Source organism: Ahaetulla prasina, chromosome 2 (assembly GCF_028640845.1).
Source record: "Ahaetulla prasina isolate Xishuangbanna chromosome 2, ASM2864084v1, whole genome shotgun sequence".
NCBI classification, from domain to species: Eukaryota; Metazoa; Chordata; class Lepidosauria; order Squamata; family Colubridae; genus Ahaetulla; species Ahaetulla prasina.
The window spans coordinates 188,125,735-188,148,562 of record NC_080540.1 but is presented as its reverse complement, the minus strand read 5'-3'; the positions used below and the strand labels follow the sequence as shown (position 1 = coordinate 188,148,562).

The 22,828-nt window shown below is 44.5% G+C and overlaps 1 protein-coding gene across 8 annotated transcripts in view; it reads left to right on the top strand.

Moving 5' to 3' along the window:
• Positions 1–22,828, top strand: part of CARM1 (coactivator associated arginine methyltransferase 1) — a 146,992-nt gene that overhangs the window by 6,209 nt on the left and 117,955 nt on the right. For 3 of the 8 annotated variants that reach the window (XM_058171176.1, XM_058171174.1, XM_058171175.1), the window contains one exon: positions 874–916. The exons of the other annotated variants lie outside the window; for them this stretch is intronic. The gene's annotated coding sequence lies outside the window, so the exon portion shown is untranslated. The remainder of the gene's footprint in view (positions 1–873; positions 917–22,828) is intronic. 8 annotated transcript variants of the gene reach the window in all.

The following is a 22,828-nucleotide window of genomic DNA, read 5'->3' as shown; positions in this document are numbered from 1 at the left end:
TCTTAGTTAAATTGTGATTAATTTTTGTAATAATTGCAGTTTACTGAATGGAAGCATTTCAAAATGTCTCTATAATTCTATTTAGATCATATCTGTTCTGGGAGAAAAGAATGTACAGAGTACTGAAATAATTGCAGTTTCTTGGTTACTTCTGGAGGATCCAAGTGTATTCTTCAAGAGTTAGCATTCTGGTGCCTCCATCGTACTGCGTCTTTTAGGAATAGAATCAGTAATCTGGAATTTGCTAGAGAAGCTTAGTATATAGCCAGTTGATGGCTATGGTTTAATAGCTCCCCTAATAAACAGGAGTCTGAAATCAGAACCTGAAATTAAATTTGGATTGCTGGCTTGCTTTGAGATGACATGCTTTTCAGTTATTAAAAATGAAAGCGGTATCTTCTAGTTTTTATCTCACTCAATGATCACCATCAAACAAGAATCAGGAAAAAAAAAGCAAAAGACCAATGTGACTTTTTAAATGTAAGTGGAATATAATATGACAAAATATTATTAACATTTTGTCATTAAAAACAAATTTTAAGAGTGTTAAAATGATGTTATATACCTTGGGTATATACCCTGGTTGGTTAAGAGTTGGAGTATTGGGGATGGGGGAATAACCCATAAAATGGTATTAAATGTCCACCTCAGTTCTACTTATACTGAGGAAAAAGAAAAGATTTTATATCAGATAAGAACCTTTATACACAACATAGGGATGAGATGTATTTCAGGAATGCTGAATTTAACTTCAGTCAGCTAAAATGAGCATTGAGGGCTACATATTTTCACATTTCTGTACCATGCCAATTAGCTGGAATAATCACCTTCCTTAATTACAATGAGTAAAATATCTTTAATTTTTTATCTTAGGAATCCTTGACTAATTGAGTCTGGATATGTCTCCTGTTTAAAGGTAAATCTCTAAATAGAAGTCTTGACATTTGTAAATGAAAATTGTCTTATATAAGTTTAAAATATCTGAAAAATTGGTCAGAAATTGTCATGCTTCTAAATATCTCAAACACTTTTGCAGTAGGGTTGTAATTTCCAAAATAATTTTTTGCATTTCACAATTATGGAAAAGCAGCTTAAAGCTTTCTATTTGAGACTTTAACAGTAGCAAGATGATCAGTGGAAGGCACTGCAGCCTAAAATGTATGGTGGAGAACATCAGTTCTATACTATTATCAGCTTTCAATAGTAATACTTTGTAAATATACAGAATGTTTATGATGGAAGGATTTAACTGATTTTGACATTTATTTAGAGTTTAAACATATAATGACTATTTTTTAAAAATGTGTAAAATCATCATAAGAGCAGGGAGCTATATCTGCTGCTCTGACAAATATAAGTAGCCATCTTGATGCAATTAAAAAACTAGTCTGTCATAAAACTGACCAATATCCATGAAGCTGTCAAGTGATCTGTACCTCATGCTTGCTTTTATTGTCCACATGTTTTTTGTTAAATCCCAAGTTCTGTGTTACAGAATCAAATTATTGAAGGCCATCTCTTTTATATCATAGGCACTGAGTATTTGTGTAAACTTAACTGCAGGTCCAAAATGGTGTGCATTTTAAACAAAAGCATTTTAAAGAGTGGTGTGGTGGGGAAAGCATCTCTTCAACTCATAAATCCAGCTCTGATGTGACAGTTCTGTGGCAGCCTTTTGAATCCCTTGATTTTACCAGGCATTTAGCCCTTTTGTGATGTGTGTATGGAAGCCCTAGGGCATCTGCTATCCCCTTTATTGCTCACAAAGAACTGAGAGAGGCCCAGCTTGACAGACTAATTAATGTGCATGGGAGACATTTGCATTGAATATCTTCCAAAGGCAATATCTTGAAAAGGAAGGGCTCTCTTTTCTAGGATCTGAATTGTGTTTTTTATATGCCAGACAAATGCTTTTGGGCTTTTCCCCCCTCTCCTCCTGGTCTTGAGCTAACCCTTGCTTTTCTAATCTAATTAAGTCTGACCCATTGTTCATGTCCTGCCTTGGTCTCTTATGCTTTCCAGAAACAAAGCTTCATTGTATTAATACTCTGCAATAAAAGGATTCCTGCTCCTAAGTCTGATCTCTGCATTTCCATTGAATTGGCAGTTCTCTGTGAGCAGGAAAATTGCTTGGTGGAATTCTTGATCTCAGTTCTGCTGTCTAGATCCTTGTGCCCTGCATAAGAGGCCTGACTGGAAATTAGGAATGTTTGCATAATGGAACTTCAAAGTCGTTACCTCTGTCTGGTAGCTTTTCTGTTAAAGTTGCACAATATCTTTTCATTGAATTAATTTTTGTATTTGTCTTATACCAAAAGCCAACTCGAATACTGTGTTACTTAGAATCAGAATAGAGCTGGAAGGGACCCTGGAGATCTTCTACTTCTGGGGTTCCCCAACCTTAACAGGTTTGCAGAACAATGGGGTGTGGGGAAGGGGGATGGTTCCATGTGAGTAGCTGCAAACGTGTTCACAGCTAAATCAAATGGAGCACTCACTGTTTCTTGCCCACTGCTTGTGTAAGTGGGGATGCTTGTGCGCTCACCTGCCATTTTCGCGACCTGGTTGCAAATGCCTAACAGCCCACAGGTGGGCTGCAGCCCAGAGGTTAGAGACCCCTGTTTTAGTCCAACTTCCTGCTCACAGGAGACCCTGTACCACTTCAGACAAATGGTTATCTTCTTAAAAATCTCCAGTGAGATTTTTCTTAAAAACCTCCACAACTTCTGAAGGCAAGCTGTTCCATTGCTTCATTGTTCTCACTGTTAGGAAGTTTCTCCTTAATTCCAAGTTGCTTCTCTCCTTGATTAGTTTCCATCCATTGGTGCATTGGAAAATAAGTTGACCTTGTCTTTGTTGTAGTAGCCTCTCAAATACTGGACCACTGCTATCATTTCACCCCAGTTCTTCTTTTCGCTAGACTAGCCATATCCAATTTCTGCAACTGTTCTTTATATCTTTTAGTCTCCAGCCCCTTAATCATCTTAGTTGCTCTCCTCTGCACTTTTTCCAAAGTCTCAATATCCTTTTTGTAATGTGGTGACCAAAATTGAATACAGTGTTCCAGGTGTGGTCTTACTAAGATTTTATAAAACGGTCTAATACTTCACGTGATTTTGATTCTATGCCTCTGTTTATGCAACCAAGGATTGTATTAGCTTTTTTGGCTGCTTCCTCACACTGCTGGCTTATATTTAAGTACCATATTTTTTGTACTATTAAGATGCACCGGACCATATGACTCACATATGGTTTAGAGGAGGAAAACAAGAAAAAAAATCTGCCTCTGCTTCCCAGCATCTGTCTGGTATTCATCTGGCTAGCGTCTTTGCAGCAAACAGCCTGATCAGATTCAACATGTTATCGCAGCCCCAGCACATGGCTCGTCAGGGCTCTGCTCCATTGCGCCCACCACCAGTCAACTGTGCTGAGCTGCTGCGGGTAGCAGGGAACGCTGAAGCCTTCACTGCCAAGCAGCTGATAGGTGGTTGGATCGGCCTCCCGGAATACTGCCAATGAGCTGTTCTAGGTGGCGGGAATTGTCTGCCACTGTTCGCTGCTGCAGCAGTGAGTGGCAGTGGTGGCGATCCCCGTTGCCAAGAACAGCTGATCAGCTGTATCCCGGGAGGCCAATCCAACTGCCAATCAGCTGCTTGGCAGCGAAAGCTCCAGCATTCCCTGGCAGTGGTGAACGGCGGCAGCCGCTGCACCAACCTCCCTCTCCCCACTGCAATATTCGCTCTATAAGATGCACAGACATTTCCACCCACTTTCGGGGGGGGGGGGGACTGCATCTTATAGTGTGAAAAATACAGTAATTGTCCACTGTGGCTCCAAGATCCCTCACACAGTTACTGTTTTTGAGCCAGGTTTCACCTAATCTGTACTTGTATCTTTGGTTTTCCTGCCTAAGTGTAAAACCTTGCTTTTTTCCACATTAAATTTCATTTTGTACAGGGCCCATTATTCAAGTCTGTCAAGATCCTTTTGGATCCTGAGGTTGTCTTCTAGGATGTTTCTGTCAACTTATTGTCATCTGCAAATTTGATGAGTTGCCCTTCTATTCCCTCATTTAAGTCATTTGTGAAAACATTGAAGAGTATTGGGCCTAAGACGGAACCTTGTGGTATCCCATTGCTCACTTCCCTCCATGTAGAGTAGTACCGTTAAGGACTACTCAATTGAGTGCAGTTTGTCAGCTAGTTACAAATCAATCTGGTGATACTGTTTGCCCACATTTTTCTAGCTTACTAAGAAATACGTTGTTTACTTGAGGGAACTTAAACCATACAATTTTTTTGCTTATGTTCTGCATGCTTGTGTAGTGGGAGCTGGCAGGTAAATGTTATGAATGTTATGAGTGCTTGCAAGTTGAGTATGCGCATGTGTATAATTCCTATAGCATTAATACAATTCCAGTAAAAAAGTTATTCTGTATTTAACATATGAAATAAATGAAAGTATTGTATTCCCAAAATTAGAATATTTAGAGTTCGGAACAGTGTGAATCTTTTTGTTGGGAGAATGGTAGAGATTGTGGTTGAGCTTTTCCCCATAACTCTCTAACAAGGCTGAAATTATGGGCATTAAGTTGTACCAACTGAGATCTGGAATTCAAAGTTAGCAATAACAGTGGGTTGAAATCTAGCTTACCTCAAGCAAAGCAACATAAAATACCCTGAGTTTTACCTTCATTAAAATAAAAGAGAAAAGACGCAAAATTAAGTTTCTATTTCTTTGAAGGCCAAGACACACCAATGCTTATTTAAGAGGTTCTGAACATAATTTAGCATTGTAGTCCTGAAGTCCTCCCCAACCTTGTCTGTAATCATTTTCCTTTATATTCAGGATTTTCTTGGTGTTTTGATGGAGCATGTCAGAATAAGCTTATGAGGGTAAACAGGTAGGATGTAAGGCAGTAGTGAAATCTGAACCAGTTTACTACGGTTCACTGGCTGCGCATGCGTGCTGTATGCCGAATGCGCTGCGTATGTACAGTGCACACAATGCACCAAATGTGAGGTATGCATGTGCAGTGCATGCCAAAAGGAGGCATGGGGTAAGTAGAACAGCGCATGGGGGAGTGTGTGATCAGCTGTGGAGTGTGATCTTCGGAGCCTTTTTTTTTTACTTTTAAAAGCATTTTTTACAACCTATTCTCCCAAATAGGTTGTAAAAAATGCTTTTGAAAGGTAAAAAAAAGGCTCTGATGATCATGCGCCACAGCTGTGATTGTCAGAGCCTTTTTTTATTTTTTTAAAGCATTTTTACTACCGGTTCCAGAGAATTGGTGATATAAAAATGCCTAAAAAGTTTTTTTAAAACAAGTTCCGATGATCAGCTGAGCGACGTGTGATCTTCAGAACTCTTTTTTTATTACCGGTTCCAGAGAACTGGTAGTAAAAAAATGCTTAAAAAGTTTTGACGATCATGTGTCCCTCACCTGATCGTCAGAACTTTTTTTAATATTTTTTACTACCGGTTTGGCGAACCAATAGCCTCTTACTACTAGTTCGGGCAAACCAGACCGAACTGGGAGCATTTCACTCCTGATGTTAGGAAGGTCCAAAGATCCCCTACAGCTTATTCTCTTGTGCCATGTGCTTGGTAATAGATTCAGAAACTATTCCCCACAATTACGCACAAGGGTGTGAGGGACCTAGTAGAGTCCTTTCTGAATTATCTTTCTTAAGCTGGTAAAGGAAGATCAGAAGTATTATCTTGATGATTCAAAGTCCCAGCCTATTTGAGGCTATGTAATTAAAGTTTGGCTGGCAAGTATTTTTATCCTGTTATTTTAATAGCCCTTTCTTTTTTAAATATGATAAATTAAACTTTTGAAACTTTATAAACCTTTTCTTATTTGGCTGAGTATCTGCTTATTTTGCTAAAAAAAGTTGAGTTCAATGTCTATGGGTGTGGGTGTATTTAGTTATTTATTCTCATATATTCATAATGCTACCATGTTTCCCTGAAAATAAGATCCTGTCTTACATTTTTTTGAACCCTGAAATAAGCGCTTGGCCTTATTGTCATGTGCTCAGAAGCTCGATTGGGCTTATTATCAGAGGATGTCTTATTTTGGGGGAAACAGGGTAGAAGGGACCTTCGAGGTCTGCTAGGCCAACCCCTGCCCAAAGCAGGAGTCCTTATACCATCCTGGACAAGTGGTTGCCCAATCATTTCCTGAAAACCTCCAGCAATGGAGCACCTACAACACTGGGAGGTAAGCTGTTTCAGTGATTAAATGTTCTCACTGTCAGAAAATTTCTCCTTAGATCAGTGATAGTCAACCTGGTCCCTACTGCCCACTAGTGGGTGTTTCAGCTTTCATGGTGGGCAGTAGGGGTTTTGTCTGAAGCATTTTCCTTTTTTTTAATTTAATTGACTTTTTAAAAAAATTTCATACCATTATTTAAAAACATTTTCATTAGGTTTTCATAAAATTCCCCATGACAATTTAAATTTCTGAAAATATACTATTTGTATCGCCCGCGCATAAGTTTAGTTCACGTTATGTAAGTGAAACTAAATGGCAGTATTGTGCGACTGCAAACAAAAGAGCCTCATCCCAGAATAGCTCACGCATCTCCCCCCCACACCACCCAGCTGTAACAGACAAGGAGAGCTGGTAGCCGGTGCCCCCCCCAACCCAATCCACGTTGCGCAAGAGGCATGCACAAACGACAATACATGGCGCATTACTGTGGAACTGATGGATGGTTAGAAAATTTTACTACTAACAGAGATACAAAACTGGGCGGTAGGTATAACAAGGTTGACTACCCCTGCCTTAGATCCACATTGGATTTCTCTTTAACCAGCTTCTACCCATTGCTTCTTGTCCTGCCTTTAAGTGCTATGGAAAATAAATTGATATTCTGTTCCCTGTGATAGCCCTTTTTGCATTGTATCAATGTTGACTAATTATGCAGCCTGCTTGCAACCAGGTAACAATAATGGGAGGGGGGAGAGAAGGCATCAGAATCTGATGGTGGTTTGGGAAGGAAATTCTGGAATGCAAGCATGCCATCTGGAAGCCTGAGACAGTTCCATCCGAAGGTCATCAGCTCTGGGAAGTCAGAAGCAGACAGAACTTTCTCAAAACAACCCAGGTGCAACCAATTGGTGGACAAAGGACAATGGGAGGTCCGGAGGAGGGGGGAAGGCAAATTTATCATGCTTTTCACACATGAAATGCTAGAATTGGCTTTTCTACTTCTGTACCCACATTCTTTTCAGTAAAGTATACTCTTGGAGAAAAAAATGTCTCAGGAGTTTCTTTTGCTGGCTAGCATATTGGGACGGTTGACATTAAGCCAGTTTTCACAGTAATAACCTACCTGGACTTCATGAGGAGGTCAACCTTAAGATGTTGGCTGTGGCCAAAGACATGGAGAAGAAAAAGAAGCTGGGAAAGATCCCAGCTTGGTAATACCCAGCACTGCTTCAAGCCGGAGCAGGATGCAAGCCACTGGGGGCCCCTGAAGCCAAAACCTGAGAAGTCTGAGCAGCCACCCACATCTGTGAAGCAGCAAGTGAGGGAAGCCCCCGTACCAGAGGCCAAAGACCCTCTGGATGACAAACATGGGCAAGACTGCAGAGTTCGAAGTCCTTCTTCCTACTGGAGTCTGAGGCAGTAGCCATGGTCTGAGGCAGTAGATGGAAAGTGAAGCGACTAGCTCTGCCTCAGCCCTTCCATGGAGCAGTTGAGAGAGAAGTTCAGAGGGATGGAGATTCATGCAGCAGTGACACCAGGAGCCATGACTGCTGCCCTGGCCTAGGGCCCATGAAAACCCCAATGGTCCTGGTGACTCCCTTTCCTCCTATGCTTCAGCCGGTTACTGGCAGCAACAGCTGCAACCCCAGTGCAAGCAGCAGTAGCCTTCATCACTCCTGCTGCTGCAATTCTATGAGAACGACAGCAAAGGAGAAGATGACCCAATGGTAAGTGGCACCAACGTCCCCTTGACTGCTAAGGTAGAGGTTTTGGTATCCTCAGGAATAAAGTGGACCCTTACAGCCTTGTTGGACTCGGGATGCACCAGATGCCTGGTCAGCCCCCAAGTGGCAGGAAAGGTAGGAATGAGGCTAAGGAAGCTTATGGCAGCGACCTGTCTAACCGAGACTGTGAAGATAAAAGCTGGGACCCACATACAGACAAAATAGATTTATTGTGGTCCCAGGGATGACAGAGGCCATGTTCCTGGGCCTGGCATGATGGAAAAAATGGATCCCATCTATCAGTTGGGACAAAGACACTTGAAGGAAAGTATCCAACTGGGAAGGGTTAGAAAAAGTGCTAAGAAAGTGCCTGCGGTTAAGAAAGTGAAAGTGGAAACTGCCAATACACTGAAAATGAGTGATAGCTCAGAACCGCTGCTTCCCAAGGAATATTGTGACCTGGCCGAGGTCTTTAGTGAGAAAGAATCTCACACAAGGGTCCAGGTGTTTGGACAATCAGGATAGGGTTTAGGATAGGGGGGGATGTGTACCTGTCCATGAAGTTCCTCCAATTGAGGCAGCCCTGCAAGAAGTTGGGTCCTTTCCCCATTATGCAGGTTTTAAATTCAGTGACAATGTATCCAAAAATCTCAGCCGCATTCACCCAATGTTTCACTGTTGTTTGTTGAAGCCCTTTCATATGTCTTCTTTAATGCTAGCCATTAAGCCATCTCTACTACCATCACCACCCGTATGGGTGAAGAATTTTGAGATTAAGGAAATCCTTGATTCTCCACACCGGTGAGAAACCTTCTCTGTGGCGGCACCAGCCCTGTGGAATGAGCTTCCTCCTGGATTACGACAACTCCCTGACCTCCGGACCTTCAGACGTGAACTGAAGACTCTATTATTTCAGCGCGCGGGACTAGCCTAAGAACAAAAATGTTTTAAACAAATTTTAATGGGGGTTTTATTGGTTCTTATTGTTTTAGTGATCAGGCCTTGATAATATTTAGTTTTAATCTGGGTTTTAAAAGTCTATTTATTATATTGTTTTATATTGTTTTAATATGCCTGTGAACCACCCTGAGTCCTATGGGAGATGGTGCGGTATATAAGTTTAATAAATAAAAATAAATAAATAAATAAAAACGGCATTCAGGATGATGGGGTTGACCTGTCCGTCAAGCTTGGAGGACCGAGTCTGCAACTGTTTAAGCCCCGCCTCTTCCTGCTGGCTCCAGTTTTTGACTCGGTCCCAAGCTGGACGAATGTGTCTTTCTAGACTCTTAAATTTTTATCTACAAAACATTTCAATTTTCAATAATTTTTCCAGCGTGAAGGACTTCTTACATCTGATACCGCTGAAGGCCGTGGACAGGCATTGGACAGCCGGCTGGCAGCTCTGACAGCAGCATTTCTTTTTTGCCTTCGTGCAATTTGCTAAACCCGGAGGTTTGCTAAGTTCCCGGGTGCTCCCTTTGCTGCCTGCAATTTTAATTGCCTCTTCAGCTCCGGAGTGGTCTTTCAGCAGCGCGCACGCTTCAGAACAGCTGAGAGGCGCTTATCTTTCCGATCGCGGTATCGGGACCGCCTGGGTGGCTGCGAGGCTCGTCCGGACTAGAATCAAGCCTCTCCCAAGGCCTGTAAGTCACTGTTGGTGCAGTGGGTTCTCTTACTGTGTGGGCAGTAGCTGGCTGGCCCTTTATCGCAGGCGCCTTGCTGTCTGACCGGGAGGCTTAATTTTGGCGCAAAAACTCCGGTCACCATTTTGGAAGCCCCTTTTCCTCTAAACGGAGCTGCCTTCTCTTCTTTGTCCATATTATCTGGCTGATATACTCTCTCATAGAGGACAAGCCTAATTTAACCATAAATCCAGCTTCCTATTGCTCTAATCATTTAGATTAAATTTGATATCCCTAATCTCTACTCTGTATTATGGCGGATCAACCACAGCCTCAGCCAAAAAAGGCTACTGCAAAATGCCACCATCTTCAGGATTTCTTAGAGGGAACATCTGGAGCTACAGCCCCCAAGAAAAGTAAAGGGTCTAAGCCTACTAGAGAGGAGGTTAGGCGCCATAAGGCACTGGAGAGGGCTGATCGGGGAACCCAGCTCTCTTACAGGGCTTCTGAGGTGGTTTCCCCTCAATCACAAATAAATGTGCCTTCCAATCTGCCTCCTAATTGGTCTCCCAACACTTCAGGGTTAGTCCGCTCCATTGTCCCTGCATCTCTTTTTCAAGAGATTCCTCATAGGTCCACCATGGCACCAGCAGTTTCAACTCCATCAGAGGAACCTGCTGAAATTATCAATCCTAATCCAACAACCCAGCCTTTTTCGGCAGATTTTTCTAATTGGCAATTACCTCCAGCCTTTGGAGCAGTCATAGCAGAAGCTATCAGGTCTGGCATTACTCAGTGTCTCCCCCAGATGTCTGCATCTGGTACTTCGGGAGTTCAGGCGCAACAACTATTCCATATACCAGATCTTTCTATCTCAGAACATGGTGGGGCCCAGTCACCAGACCATTCTGATCAGGAATCCATTTATGATGTGGGTATTCCACCAGATGATGCATTATCGGAAGATGAAGGTTTGGACCTGGATCAGCCTTCCTTTGTAGGCTCAACTCTTTAAATCCCTCCTTTACAAGGCTCAAGTCTCCACAGGCTTAGGAGACATTTCTACCCTTAAGAACTGCAATCCAGCAGGGGAGGGTCCCTCAGGTTCACTGTTTTCGGAACAACTATTTCTTCTGATATGGTTCCTGCACCCAAACTCTTCACTGAGGTAGTACAGCGTCAATGGTTAGTTCCTGGATCAGGGCCTTACCCTAACAACATTGACAAACGTCTCTACAACATGGCACCAGAGATGTCCAACATTCTTCAGGTTCCAGTAGTAGATGCACCTATAGTTGCTTTATCATCAGCCACTCATCTCACGGGTCCACCCGAAGAATCTCTTCGTCCTGAGGACAAACGTGCTGAGAAGGTATTAATCAAAGGACATCAAGCTGCAGCATGGTCAGTCAAAGCAGCTGCCTCTGCCACATTCTTCAACAGGGCTACTATTATCTGGCTCAAACAATTACAAGCGTGGACTCCTTCCACTGATACCAGGTCTCATCAGGACCTCAACAAAATCATCGCCACTCTAGAATATTCAGCTGACGCCATGATCAACGCTACCAGATTTGCTTCCAAAGCTCTAGGCTCTTTCATCACTTCACGCAGATTATTGTGGCTCAGAAATTGGCAAGCTGATAACAGAAACAAATGGAGGTGGTTAGCTTCCTCCCCCTTCTCAGGAAATAAGTTGTTTGGCACCTCATTGGACCCCATCCTCATTGAAACCCGTGACAAGAGGAAGATTCTGCCCTCTCTTTCAAGACGCGGAGAAGCCCGCTTTTCATCATATTCAAGGCAGCAGTCCTTTCGTCAGTCAGATACAGGTTTCTACCAGCCCAGAATGAAAGGTCATTTCAATCCAGAGGGACCTTCTCCCAGGAAGGCCAGGTCAGATCCAACTCAAAAGCTTTCCCCAAGAAACCTTTCAGAGGTGGCAGGGGCAGGGGATTCCATAAAAACAGATAGTTCCCTTTATTCTCTTCCCATTGGCGGCAGACTCCTATTTTGCTGATCAATGGGACATTTCCATTTCAGATGCTTGGGTTAGACACACAATTCATTTTGGCTTGTTCATAGAATTCCTCTCCTTCCCTCCAGAAAATTTCCTGCCATGCCCTGTATCTCGTGACAGGTCCAACCAGGCTGTGATGGAGGAAGCCATCGCACATTTATTACATATTAAGGCCATCGAACGGGTCCCCTTTCCCTCTCGTGGTCAGGGGTTCTATTCACGCCTATTTGTGGTACACAAATCTTCGGGGGGTTGGAGAGCAATTCTTGACCTAAAATCACTAATTTTTTACATTTCTTATAGAAAATTTAAAATGCATTCATTGCAATCTATTTTGGAGTCAATTCGGCAAGGTGATTTCCTATCTTCCATTGATCTTACGGAGGCTTACCTCCATATTCCCATAGCTCAGGAACATAGGAAATATCTTAGGTTTTCTTATAAGGGCTCCCACTTTCAATACACTACCTTACCATTTGGGTTATCATCGGCCCCAAGAGTATTCTCTAAGGTTCTGGGAGCTTTAATTGGCCATATTCGCTCTAGACCCATTCGTCTCCAATTCTATCTCGATGGTATCCTTATACTATCTAATTCAGCCCAGACAGCTCGTTCAGACCTGTCTTTCACACAACTTTTCCATAAATTGGGAGAAAAGCCACCTAATACCTACCACCAAGCTTCTTCACTTAGGGGCGGTAATTGATTCTAAACTTTCCATGGTCTACCTCTCCCCAGAACGTCAAACTAGCTTGAAACAATTAGCAACACAAACCATTCAGGCTCATTCAGTATCGCTAAAATCCTCATCTCAATTATTGGGTAAGATGGTTTCCACATTTGGAATTGTACCTTGGTTTCACCTACACAGCAGGGATCTACAATGGTTGCTTCTCCCGTACCAGAAAAAGTCCTTAGCCACTTCTCTCTCCAAACTCCGTCTACCACAGCCGGTTCTCACATCTCTTCAATGGTGGACCTCCGACGCCATCTCCAAGGGGAGCAGGTTCCGGGAGCCTGCCAGACTCACCCTCACCACCAACGCGAGTCTCACAGGCTGGGGGGCCCATCTCGGCCCATTCATGTCTCAAGGGACCTGGTCTCCCCAAGAACAGTCTCTCTCCATCAACCTTCTAGATTTTGTGTCTCGTCCGATCTCACCTCAGCCGGGGTCTTCTTATCTGCTTCCGAACACGGAGGAATGTCCTAGTTTGCCTCCTGGCCCCAGCCCTGGCTCCATGCCCAGACAGGCTGAAGAGGAGGAAATACCTCCAGCCCCCAGCTCTGGCTCCATGCCCAGGCAAACGGAGCAACTAGACCCCTCCCCCTCCTCCACAGCATGTGAGCCTGAGGGAGGTCAATTACCAACAGCTGCCGACTGGAGTGACCCTCGCGTCAGAAGACTTGATAGGCAGAGGCAACAGAAGGAAGGGAGGGGCAGGCCTGGATAAGTGCTGAGTCATGGAGCCACACCCCATGGCCTATATAAAGGATCTGCTTTCTGGCATTCTCTGAGTCAGGTAAAGTCTAAACATATCTTGCTGAAGTCACTTTCTGGTCTCCTGCCTGCCCTGAGGACTTTGCTAGGACTTTGGCAGAGCTGCAGAGGCACGCCTGATTCGGATTTCCCTGACCCGGCCGTCAGCGGAGGAGTGGGACACGACACTAGAGTTGAGAGCCATTTCCAGGGCTCTCCTACACTTCAGCAATCAAGTGACTGGTCACAATATCCTAATTTGGCAGGCTCAAGCTCAATCCCTCCAACAGGCTTAAGCTCAATCCCTCCAAGACAGAGTGGCTGTGGATGCCGGCGTCCCGGTACAGTCAGCTGAGTCCTCGGCTGACTGTCGGGGGCGAGTCATTGGCCCCGATGGAGAGGGTACGCAACTTGGGCGTCCTCCTGGATGAACGGCTGTCTTTGGAAGATCATTTGACGGCCGTCTCCAGGAGAGCTTTTTACCAGGTTCGCCTGGTTCGCCAGTTGCGCCCCTTTCTAGACCGGGATGCCCTATGCACGGTCACTCACGCCCTCGTGACGTCTCGGCTGGATTATTGCAATGCTCTCTACATGGGGCTCCCCTTGAAGGGCATCCGGAGGCTCCAGTTAGTTCAGAATGCGGCTGCGCGGGTGATAGAGGGAGCCCCTCGTGGCACCCATGTGACACCTCTCCTGCGCAGACTGCACTGGCTACCTGTGGCTTTCCGGGTGCGCTTCAAGGTGTTGGTAACCATCTTTAAAGCGCTCCATGGCATAGGGCCGGGCTATTTACGGGACCGCCTGCTGCTACCGAATACCTCTCACCGACCCGTGCGCTCTCACAGAGAGGGACTCCTCAGGGTGCCGTCGGCTAGGCAGTGCCGTCTGGCGACACCCAGGGGAAGGGCCTTCTCGGTGGGGGCTCCCACCCTCTGGAACGAACTCCCCCCAGGACTTCGTCAACTTTCGGACCTCCGAACCTTCCGCCGCTAGCTTAAAACACATCTATTCGTTTGCGCAGGACTGGACTAGGTTTTTAAATGTAAATTTTAAATGGGTTTTATTATATATACTGTTTTAATCGTCGGGCTATATTTAATAAGTTTTTAATGGTTATTTTACTTTTTGTATTGATATGTTTTTTATTTGCCTGTGAACCGCCCTGAGTCCTTAGGGAGATAGGGCGGTATACAAATTTGAATAAATAAATAAATAAATAAATAAATAAATAAATTCTAGCAGACAACGTCTCAGCGAAGGCCCACATCAACAAGTGGGGAGGGACTCATTTGAAATCACTCATGACAGAAACATTCAAGCTGGGTCATTGGGCAGAGAAACATCTTCTATTCATCCGAGCCGACCATATCAGGAACAGCAAACATTCAAGTGGATGCTCTCAGCAGACAAAAGATAGACCAGTCAGAATGGAGTCTACCTCCAGATCTCTTTCAGGACATAGTTCACCAGTTTGGCACCCCAGAGGTAGATCTGTTCGCTTCAGAGAGCAATCACCAACTTCCCAGATTTTTCACCAGATTCCCTTCACCCAGAGCCGAGGGAGTCAATGCCCTACGATCTCCTTGGCCGCAAGGCCTGCTTTACGCGTTCCCTCCTCTCCCAATTATCTCCAGGGTGCTTCGCAAGCTTCTAGAGGAGAAAGCAGAGTTAATCCTGATCGCACCTCATTGGCCCCGCAGGCCATGGTTTGCAGATATGCTAGCTCTGTCTGTATTCAGGCACTGGAGAATCCCAGACTTGAGGATCCAACTACTACAGGGCTCTCTGCACCACCCGGAACCCCAATGGCTCCAACTAACCGTTTGGAGGCTGAGCGGGACATCTTAATTTGTTTTCACATTCCAAACATAGCTATTCCTACCATCCAAGCTTCTCACCAACCATCAACTGTTAGGATCTACGAGACTACTTGGAAGAGTTTCGGTAGGTGGTGCCGTAGGAGAACTATCATACCCACACAAGCTGAGATACCTCATGTCATAGGTTTTCTACAGGAGGGACTGAACTCTGGCTTATCATCCAACACCCTACATCGACAGGTGGTGGCTATTGCCTCGGTCCTCACCTGCACATCATATAAGTCTCTGGCTACTCACCCAGGAATTCGCAGATTTCTTCGAGGGACCTTCAACCTTCATCCTCCTACAGTGCACAGATACCCATCTTGGGATCTTAACAAAGTTCTTTCAGCACTGACTGAATCTCCATTCGAACCACTTCGAGATGTTTCCCTCAAGTTTCTAACTCAGAAAGTTTGTTTCCTCGTTGTCATTACATCAGCCAGACGAACTTCTGAACTTGCGGCTCTTTCTATCCACAAAGATCTCTGCATCTTCCACCCGGACAGAGTTGTCTTACGTCTTGATCCCACATTTACGCCCCACTCTCCGTACCACAAGGGGAGGTTGCAGTATTTGGTTTTGTTTAAAGGGTTTTCCTTAGTGGAGGCAGAGTGGGTGTTGGCAGGGAATGTCCATGCCCCCAGAGGTTCCATGCCAAGTACCCAAATCGACCTCAATAGGATATTTGTGCGCAAAAATTATTGTAGGAATAATGTTTGTGTTTGTGTCTTTGTAGGATTAATTTTCTTTCTGGAGGGTCGGCATGTCATGGTTAACTTGCTCGCAACCAGACAGCAATAATGGGAGGAGGGAGGGAAGGCATTAGAATATGATGGTGGTTTGGGAGGGAAATTCTGGAATGCAAGTTTGCCATCTGGAAGCCTGAATCAGTCCCATCCCAAGAGCATCAGCTCTGGGAACATACAAGGCAGACAGATCATTCTCAAAACAACTCAGGTGCAACCGATTGGTGGACAAAGGTCCATGGGTGGTCCAAGGGAAATTTATCTCATCCTTCTTGCACATTAAATATTAGAACTGGCTTTTCCACTTCTTCATTTATCCTCCAGCCCTTTTATCATCTTTGTTGGTGTTCTCTGCAATCTTTGTAGGGCCTCAGATTCTTTTTTGTATCATGGTGACCAAAACTGGACACATTAGAATAGAGCCATATTATCGCCTCCCACAATCTTGATGTTATCTATTGATGCAGTCTAGAACTGCACTGAGTAATATTTAAGCAGTGATCCATCAGGACACCTAGATTTCTCCCACAGTTACTACTGTTGAGCCAGGAAATCTATTCCAGGGGTTAGATATGATATTGTTGCCGTTACGGAAACTTGGTGGGATGAAACTGACAAATGGAACATAGAGCTAGAGGGATATAAATTATTTAAAAGAAATAGACCAAATAAAAGAGGAGGTGGAGTTGCACTATATATAAGAAATAACTACATCTCTACAGAAATAGAGCACAACAATGATGAAAATCATCTTGAATGTATTTGGGTCAATATAAAAGGGGTGAAAAACGATATTGCCATAGGTCTATACTATAGGCCATCCAACCAAACAGAGGAAGTAGATGAACTTTTTGCTAGTCAGCTAACTAAGGTATGTAGGAAACACATCACAGTAATAATGGGGGATTTTAACTACCCTGACATCAAATGGGAAACAAACTTTGCACCAAATGGAAGATCCAACAGGTTCCTAACAAACCTAGCAGACAACTTTGTTTCCCAAAAAATAGAGAAGGCAACAAGGGGATCAGCCATACTGGACTTAATTCTCACTAACAGAGATGAAATGATAGAAGGTGTGGAAGCTACAGGAACCTTGGGGGCAAGTGACCACGCAATATTGGAATTCGACATTAAGCAAATACAAGTAGTAGAACAAAGTCAAACTAGAGTCTTGGACTTTAAGAGAGCTAATTTCAATAAACTTAGAGAGAGCTTAAGAAGGATTCAATGGATGAGAATCCTCAGGGGGAAAACAACAGCTTGGGAAATTTTGAAAAGTGAGATTATAAAAGCGCAGTCTAGCACAATACCAATGAAGAAGAAAAATAATAGATCTCAGCATGGATGCATAAAGAACTATCTGACAAATTGAAAGACAAAAAGGACAAATATAAAAAGTGGAAAGAGGGGCAAATAACTAAGGCAGAATAGCCCGAGCCTGTAAAGATGAAGTGAGGAAAGCTAAGGCTCACAATGAACAAAAGCTAGCGACAAAAGTAAAAAAATAACAAAAAAAAGCTTCTTCCAACATGTTAAAAACAAGAAAAAAGTCAAGGAAACACTTGGCCCATTGCTGGGAGAAAGTGGCAAGAAGATGACAAGCAACAGGTGTAATGCTATCTTAGAACATGCTGTACCCATGTTCAAAAGCAGCTGCATATGTGTAGATTATTATTCCAGAAGAATGCTAAAACTGTCTGAAAAGCAGAACAACTTTGGCAGGTGGGAGGAGAATTGGGCGGTTCAGAAAGAGACAAGTCCTATTCCCCTCCACTGATCTGTTGCTATTAAGGCCAATATAGGTCTCCTGGGTGAGTATTTAGTTCACCTAGAACAGAGACATGAATGGAGATTACCGTATATACTCGAGTATAAGCCGAGTTTTTCAGCACGTTTTTTGTGCTGAAAAACTTCCCCTCGGCTTATACTCGGGTCTATACGGCTTATACTCGAGTTTTTTTTTTTTTTAAAGCCCCTCGGCTTATACTCGAGTATATACGGCTTATACTCGAGTTTTTTTTTTTTCTTTTTTTCACATTTTACCGGACGGAAGCCCTGCCGGTGCAGTGGGAGGGCGGGGGGGGGGGGCCGCCAGCCTTCTCAGCTGAGGGAGGAGGTTTCAACCGGTAGGTGCCTCATTTCCCACCCTCGGCTTATACTCGAGTCCCCAGTTTACCCCAGTTTTTGGGGTAAAATTGGGGACCTCGGCTTATACTCGGATCGGCTTATATTCGAGTATATACGGTAAGTCCAATTTGGATTTTCCTCCTCTCAAAAATGGAAAACCTCTGGTAGGCCTTGCCCAGGGATTCAAGAGGAAACTGTGTCTGAACTCATTGCATTCTTTGACAAAATGACAAAATCAGTAGACCAGAGGAATGCTGTCGATATAATTTACTTGGACAAATCATTTACTTGGCAAATCATTTGATAAAGTAGACCATAACCTACTACTAGATAAAGTAGAAAAATGTGGGTTAGACAGCACCACCACCAGATGGATTCGCAACTGGCTGACCAACCGCACTCAACGCGTAGTCCTCAATGGAACTACATCCACATGGAGGGAAGTATGCAGTGGAGTACCCCAAGGCTCTGTTTTAGGCCCAGTATTTATTTATTTATTTATTTAAATTTTTATACCGCCCTTCTCCCGAAGGACTCAGGGCGGTGTACAGCCAAAGATAAAAACAATAAAATATACAAAGTTAAAATATCAATTTAAAAAACATATTCAATAATGGCCGAATTAAAACCGTCAATTAACCCAACCTAAAATAACCCATATAAAATTACAAAAAGTTAAAATTTAAAATTTAAAATTTAAAAATCAGGCCAATCCCGCTTGGATAAATAAGTAAGTTTTTAATTCCCGGCGAAAGGTCCGAAGGTCAGATATTTGGTGCAAACCGGGGGGAAGTTCGTTCCATAGGGTAGGTGCTCCAACAGAGAAGGCCCTTCCCCTGGGGGCTGCCAGCCGACATTGCTTGGCGGACGGCACCTTGAGAAGACCCTCTCTGTGGGAGCGTACGGGTCGATGGGAGGCATAAGGTAACAGCAGGCGGTCCCGTAAGTACCCGGGCCCTAAGCCATGGAGCGCTTTGAAGTTGGTAACCAAAACCTTGAAGCGCATCCGAAAGACCACAGGTAGCCAGTGCAGACTGCGCAGGAGCGGTGTTACCCGGGAGCAGCGTGCAGCTCCCTCGATCACCCGCGCAGCTGCATTCTGGACTAACTGGAGTCTCCGAGTGCACTTCAGGGGTAGCCCCATGTAGAGAGCATTGCAATAATCCAGACGAGAGGTGACGAGAGCATGAGTGACCGTGCATAAGGCATCCCGGTCCAGAAAGGGACGCAACTGGTGAACCAGGCGAACCTGGTAAAAGGCTCTCCTGGAGACGGCCGCCAAGTGATCTTCAAACGACAGCCGTCCATCCAGGAGAATGCCCAAGTTGCGTACCCTCTCTGTTGGGGCCAGTGACTTGCCCCCAACAGACAGCCGCGGTTGCAGCTGGCATCCACAGCCACTCCGTCTTGGATGGATTGAGTCTGAGTCTGTTTCTCCCCATCCAGACCCGTACGGCCTCCAGGCAACGGGACAGCACTTCGACAGCTTCGTTGGGGTGGCCCGGGGTGGAAAAGTACAGCTGAGTGTCATCAGCGTACAGCTGATAACTCACCCCGAAGCCACTGATGACCTCACACAACGGCTTCATGTAGATGTTGAACAGGAGAGGCGAGAGAATCGACCCCTGAGGCACCCCACAAGTAAGGCGCCTCGCGGTCGATCTCTGCCCTCCTGTCAACACCGTCTGCGACCGGTCAGAGAGATAGGAGGAGAACCACCGATAAACAGTGCCTCCCACTCCCAAACTCCCCAACCAGCGCAGCAGGATACCATGGTCGATGGTATCAAAAGCCGATGAAAGATCTAACAGGACCAGGGCAGAGGAACAACCCCTATCCCTGGCCCTCCAGAGGTCATCCACCAACGCGACCAAAGCTGTCTCCGTGCTATACCCGGACCGGAAGCCGGACTGGAACGGGTCCAGATAGACAGCTTCATCCAGGTACTGGGGAAGCTGCCATGCCACCACACTCTCTACAACCTTCGCCACAAAGCGAAGGTTGGAGACTGGACCCAAAATAGCTGGGTCCAGGGAAGGCTTCTTAAGGAGGGGTCTCACCACCGCCTCTTTCAAGGTGGCGGGAAAGACCCCCTCCAACAAAGGAGCATTTATAATTCCCCGGAGCCAGCCTCGTGTCTCCTCCTGAGTGGCCAGCACCAGCCAGGAGGGACACGGGTCCAGTAAACATGTAGTGGCATGTAACCTTCCTAGCAGTCTGTCCATGCATGTCCTCGGGAGTCACAGAATCAAACTCATCCCAAATAACATCAACAAGACGTGTCTCAGTCATCTCATCTGGATCATCACAATCTCGGTCCAAACTATCCCGAAGCTGAGCGATTTTATCGTATAGATAACCACTAAACTCCTCAGCACGTCCCTGCAAGGGGTCATCCCGTCCCCCCTGGTGTAGAAGGGAACGGGTCACCCGAAACAGGGCAGCCGGGCGGTTATCTGCCGACGCAATGAGGGTGGAAACGTAGGAACGTTTCGCAACCCTCAATGCCACTAGGTAGGCTTTCGAGAAAGACCTAACTAGTGTCCGATCAGCCTCGGAACGGCTGGACCTCCAAGTACTCTCCAGGCGTCTTCTCCGGCGTTTCATCTCTCTCAGCTCCTCAGAAAACCAAGGAGCCAATTGAGATCTACGCCGGGTCAGAGGCCGCAAAGGCACGACACGGTCCAAAGCCCCAGCCGCAGCCTGTTCCCAGGCCGCAATTAGTTCTTCAGTCGTGCCGTGGGCAAGATCCTCAGGAAATGGCCCAAGCTCCGTCAGGAACCTCTCCGGGTCCATCAGGCGCCTTTGTTGTGTTTTTTTAATGATGTTTTTGATGTTAGCTGTCCATTTTAGATCTTGTGATATGGTAGAATCTAGAAATTTGAAGGTCTCTACTGTTGATATTGTGTTGTTTAGTATTGTAAGAGGTGGAAGTATGAAAGGGTTTCTCCTAAAGTCTACCACCATTTCTATGGTTTTGAGTGTGTTCAGTTCCAGATTGTTCCCGTCGCTAGTCATTCAACCTCCCGCCTGTAAGCGGATTCATCATTGCCTCGAATCGGACAGATCACTGTTGTGTCATCTGCGAACTTCAGTAGTTTAACAGATGGATCGTTAGAGATTCAGTCATTGGTATACAGAGAGAAGAGAAGTGGGGAGAGCACACAGCCTTGGGGGCCCCCTGTGCTGATTGTACAGATATCTGAGGTGATTCTGCTTAGCTTCACTTGCTGCTTTCTGTTTTGTTAGGAAGCTTGTGATCCACTTACAAGTCTTTTCAGGTACCTGTAGCTGGTTTAGCTTAATTAGAAGAGTGTCTGGAATGGTGGTATTGAATGCTGAACTAAAGTTTACAAAGAGGAACTTGCATAGGTCTTTGGAGATTCAAGATGTTATAGGATGTAGTGCAAAACCATATTAACAGCATCATCTGTTGATCTTTTGCTCGGGGTCTAACGGGGGATCCGTGATGGTTTTCAAGTGGGACAGCACTAGCCTTTCAAAGGTTTTCATGACTACAGATGTTAAAGCAACTGGGCTGTAGTCATTGAGTTCCTTGATGGCGGACTTCTTCGGCACTTGGATGATAGCAGAGCATTTGAAGCAAGAAGGAACATAGCACATCTGTAGTGATTTACTGAAGATTCGGGTGAAGATGGGGTCCAATTGGTCAGCACAGACTTTTAAGCAAGAAAGAGTTATCTTGTCTGGGCCTGGAGCTTTTCATGGCTTTTGTCTGTGAAATAGGTCTTGCACTTCCTTTTCTGTGATCATTAGGGGTTGTGAACCCAATAGGATGGGATCAGTTGCAGGAGGCTTGGCTGTTGTTGGTGTGTCTGAGATGGGGGCTGTGGAGATAGGAGGCTGTAGTTTCCTTTCAAACCTGCAGTAAAACACATTCAGGTCATCTTCCAGTTGTTGATTTCCTTCAGCCTGGGAAGGAGGTTTGCCGTAGCCGGTGATATTTTTAAGTTTTCCACATATTTGCTGCTTCATTTGTTGAGTACTGATTCTTTAGCTTTTCAGAGTAGCTTCTTTTTAAGTCTGTAAAGTAGATTTGTGTTTTTTGAAGTTGTGTTTGTAGTTCCATATACTGAATATGAATGGAATACTATTCTGCAAGTAATAGTATTCAAGTGCTTGATTATTCAATTTGCAAGACATGAGGAAATGTTGTTCTGCTTAATAATTTCTAATCATTCTGAGTAGTTGGTTCTCAAGGAATATTGCTATTCTTAAACTTGACTTTAGAACTGAACACAAGTTCTTGATTTTATGATATATTTTTCTAAATTATGAACTGCATAACAAGTGGCTTTAAGTTTGATTTCAGATTGATGTGAAGAAATAGTGTAAGGCCCGGCCTCTCCCCCTTATTCAAGAAAGTAAAGACTCTTGAAACTTGGCATTTCAAAAGGAACCTTTTATTGAATATAGGTGATAGCAGGGAGAAAAGAAAGCAGGCTCTAAGGGCCCTCAGGTCATGCAGTTAGAATAAAGGAATTAGAAACCCCTCCCAACAGTCTGATGTAGATTCAGTCAATCCACAGGTGCAAAGATGTCATTGTACCAGCTGCTCTGAGAAAGTGTTAAGGGAACTTTCTCAGGGTCATCCTGCTCTTGAGCAATGGAATCCACATGGCCCTCCCTCCCCTTAAGGTGGCATTTTCCCCAAAAGGTGAAAAAATGCCAGGCCTTAGGTACCAGGCTAGAAGGTATAAATTAGTAAACTGCAGAATACAGGATATATTGGGGAGAAAGCCATGAAGTATGAATGCAATAATAAATGCAGGGGTCCCCCTCTTCCCCCTTGAGAAATGCCAGATTCACAGATCTGACACACTGTTTAGTAAATGTTTATATTTAAATATTTATCTAAAGTAAACATATTCATATTGGAATTCAATTTAATGCAGACGCAAGCAATAGAACAAAATCAAACTAGTGTCTTATACTTTAAAAGAGCTGATTTCAATAAACTTAGAGCATGGGAAGGATTCCATGGATGAAAATATTAAAGGGGA